At 46.4% G+C, this 4378-nt stretch overlaps 1 pseudogene; it reads left to right on the forward strand.

Annotated features, from left to right (window-relative positions):
• Nucleotides 1-780: 780 nt before the first annotated feature.
• On the forward strand, nucleotides 781-898 carry LOC126209948 (5S ribosomal RNA; annotated as a pseudogene).
• The last annotated feature ends 3480 nt before the right edge of the window (nucleotides 899-4378 follow it).

Below are 4378 nucleotides of genomic sequence, written 5' to 3' on the forward strand. Positions count from 1 at the left end.
ATTAATAATAATTATTGGGCTGGTATTCGATCAGATCAGGTCGGGATAAATAAACGGAGGTGTTACAAGCCTTTCTCTATAATGGCGAAAGAGTGTCGTGCTCTGTGACTTGACCCTCGAGCTCGGCAACGCTTCTAACGTGCAAAGAAGGACACCGTTAAGAAGTTCATGTGAGCTATAAGGTTAGTTGATGATGTCACATTCGCGCAAAATTTCGTCACAGTTCTGCCCAATGTCATCGAGAACGTGTAGAACGATGATAAGGTCGTCACATCCTCCTTTACCCACATTTCACCCATTGTTTTGTCGCCTCTGCGGTGGAGATCAGAACTTCGACACCCAGCGTTCAAATCACGCAGCGTCGAATGTTGTCGAGAACGTGGTCCTGTTGCTTGTCGCTCTGTGAATTGCCGCTGTAGGGTGCGAAACATGTGGGAACCAAAGGCCCAAGGAAAGAGGTTATTTCATTGACACCCTTTATACCACCCACTGAAGGCTTCTCGTGTCGATTCTGAGTGATGGTATCTCTGAAATGCTTTCCTCGGCCACCGGTAAGAGAAACGCGTGATTTCAGCCCTGGCTGTCGCAGTTTTGGCCTCCATCGCAGGTGCGTCAAAAGAAGGGGTGAAGTATAGGTACGACGATCTTCCCAACTTGTGACACGCCCACAATGACCTTGGGCAGAATTGTGGTGAGATTTGGTGCCAGTGTGACATCATTAATCCACCGTACAGGTTGCATAAACTTGTCGTCTTTTTTGTCGCATGTGTCCCCACAATAGCCAACAGCCTTTCCGCAGTGGTAACACCGGTTCCCGTCGGATCACCGAAGTTAAGCGCTGTCGGGCTGGGATAGAACTTGGATGGGTGACCATTCGGTCTGCCGAGCGCTGTTGGAAAACAGCGGGGGGCACTCAGCCCTTGTGACGCACACTGAGGAGCTACTGGATTGAGAAGTAGCGGCTCCGGTCTCGGAAACTGACATACAGCCGGGAGAGCGGTGTGCTGACCACATGCCCCTCCATATCCGCATCCAGTGACGCCTGTGGGCTGAGGATGACACGGCGGCCGGTCGGTACCGTAGTCCTTCATGACCGGTTCGGGAGGAGTTTATTTTAGTTTTAGTTTCCACGTTGCTGTTTGAATGACGTCGCAGAGGGCCACGCTTTTGCACCGTTTACACAGCACGGTTGTAGACATCTATGAGCCAAATTATAAACTTATGCACCGTAATGGGAGACAATTACTAGAAATGAAACCGTGTAATACCATAAGCTACTGTAAAAGGTATTGCTTAATATGCGATCAGCTTTGGTCAGAAGAGAACACACTTCTGCACAGAAAGAGCTACATTATTTACAATATCTGTTAATCCGTCATTATTTACTGTCATTGGTGCGAACTCTAACCAAAAGTACATTGCTGACAAGAAATACAAATACTGTTGTACAAGCAATAAGTTGCTAGGTACAAATATCCCGTGTTGCCACGTCATGCAGTGCTACAAACTTCAAGGAAACATTTTCCTCATCTGTATCGCTGAATATTGTAACTATTTGGCAGAGGAAATTTACTGTCAGATTAAAACTGTGTGCCGGACCGAGACTCGAACTCGGGACCTTTGCCTTTCGCGGGGAAGTGCTCTATCACTGGCGGACGCAACGCTGTGAGAAAGGGTCGTCAGTCGTGCTTGGGTAGCTCAGATGGTAGAGCACTTGCCCGCGAACGGCAAAGGTCCCGAGTTCGAGTGTCGGTCCGGCACACAGTTTTAATCTGCCAGGAAAGTTTCATAACACCGCACACTTTGCTGCAGAGTGAAATTCTCATTCTACTTGGCAGAGTTCTACGAGGAGCGTTCAATAATTAATGCAACACTTTTTTTCCCCTTTTGGTTTTATTCTGGATTCCAGCACACCATATTATTCCCCACTCTTTTGGCTACAAAACTCTGGTTTTCAACATACTTTCCGTTCAATACGACCGCCTTGACCCACTTACTGGGAGGGCGTGCATGCCCACATGCTACCACACTACTGATCGACGTCCGAGCCAGCGTCTTACTGCATCAATAACTTCACTGTCATCCGCCTACTGCTTCCTACGGAATGCCTGCTTCATTGGGCCAGATGGAAGTCGGAAGGTGCGATATCTGGGCTTCAAGTTGGATGGGAAAGTCCAGCGCAATGAAGTTACGTGACCTCCTCTCGGGTGGGCAGACTTGCGTTGTCATGGAGAAGAACTTCGATTGCATTTTTGTAGCGATGACGTCTCTTAAGTCGTTTATTCAGTTACGTGAGGGTAGCACAGTACACATCAGAGTTGATCGTTGGAGCATTACGGATGACTGAGAACTCCTCCGTGTTGTATGGCCGTGGTCCATGGAACTCTTCTATCCCTGACGTTTCGTCCAAAGCTACGTTGGACATCTTCGGAGGTGCTCTTGGTTGTGCTGAGTCTTGCCTACTGACGGGTCGGACGTCGAAGAACGGCCTAAATACAGTGGAAACTGTGCGTGGTCTGGGTTTCAAGTGATAGCAGAGATAAACCTTGTCAAGGATAAAATATGACAGTCAAATCTGCTGGGAAAATATCCGCTGTGTAAACCGTAACTTCGTTATGCGGAATCATCGTAAATAAAGACACTATGTCAAAACTGACAAAGAATATCCTCAGGAGCCAAAGCTGGTCCCTTCAGTTTCTCAATGAAATGACATGAGTCTTTCCCGATTTGACTGCTCTTTTCAGACAATGTCTCACCTCTAGTCAGTTCCAGTGGGAGGATGAGTTTTATGGGCAGGCTGATGGTGTGGCCATGGGTAACCCATTAAGTCATACAATCGCCTATTTTTACATGGAAAAATTCGAAAAATTAGCTCTGGAAAAGCGAACAAGAAACCGTGTCGATGGTATCGATACGTGGATCATACATTTGTGGTTTGGTCACATGGCAAAAAAGCTTTAGAGGAATTCTTCTATTATTTAAATAGTATAAATCCTAAAATCCAGTTTACCATGGTAATGGAGAAAGACAATGCAATATCCTTCTTGGATGTCTTCTTTATGAGACAGACTGGTGGCAGCTTGAAACAAAATGTCTTTCGGAAGGTTAAACATACCGACAGACACTTGCATATGGATTCCAATAATCATCCACAACAAATGGCTCTGAGCACTGTGGGACTTCACATCTGAGGTCATCAGTCCCCTAGAACTTAGAACTACTTAAACCTAACTAACCTAAGGACATCACACACATCCATGCCCGAGGCAGGATTCGAAGCTGCGACCGTAGCTGTCGCGTGGTTCCAGACTGAAGCGCCTAGAACCGCTCGGCCACCACGGCCGGCCATCCACAACAGGAAAGACGTGTAATTAAAAGGTTAGTGGACGGAGCTAAAAGGATATGTGCGCCGGAATACCTGGACGCCGGGTTAAAACATCTAAAGCAGGCATTTGATAAGAATGGTTACTCTAGTAAGGAAATAAATAGAGTTTTGCTATCGAGTAACAGGAGGCCTAAGGTCAACGATAGGACACAGCGATGGAAGAACACGGTTTCTCTACCCTTCATCAAAAATGTAACGGATCAAATGGGCAAGATTTTAAGGAAACATAACGTTCGACCGATTTTCAGACCAACTAAGAAAACAGGCCAAGCGCTTCGTTCCGTCAAGGATAAACGTCCCCCTCTGTCTGCAAGTGGTGTATACAATATTCCGCGTACATGTGGTAGGGTCTAGATTGGAACTACAAAGAGAAGTGTGAATACACGGTTGAAGGTACATAAAAGCCTTTGCCTACTAGGGAAAACAGACAAGTCAGCCGTGGCGGAACATGCTCTTCAGTCGGGTGATGACGAAGTGAAATTTTCGGAAACTGAAGTTTAATGTACTATGACGAACTATTATCCACGGCTGTATAGAGAAGCCATCGAAATATATAACCATGGGGATAATTTTAACGGAAAAAAGAAGCTATGAAACTCAGCGATATATGGAGCGTGGCGCTACAGAATCGATGAGAAGTTTTTTTATCTTTGACCTACTATGATCGATAGTTATATTTTATCCTTGACAAAGTTTATCTCTGCTATGACGTGAAATCCACACCATGCCCACTTTCCACGGTATTTAGGCCGTTCTTCGACGTCTGACTCGTCAGTCGGCAAGACTCAGCACAATCAGGAGCACCTCCGAAAATGTCCAACGTAGCTTTGGACGAAACGTCAGGGATAGAAGAGTTCCATGGACGACGGCCATACAACCCGGAAGAATTCTCGGTTACGGAGGACATCAAACATAATAACACCCTCAGAGTCCCAGAAGCCCGTCGCCAAGACTTTAGTAGCTGAGGGTGCGGCTCGGAATTTTTTGTTCGGA

The sequence above is a fragment of the Schistocerca nitens genome, chromosome 1 (genome assembly GCF_023898315.1).
Source record: "Schistocerca nitens isolate TAMUIC-IGC-003100 chromosome 1, iqSchNite1.1, whole genome shotgun sequence".
Taxonomy (NCBI): Eukaryota; Metazoa; Arthropoda; class Insecta; order Orthoptera; family Acrididae; genus Schistocerca; species Schistocerca nitens.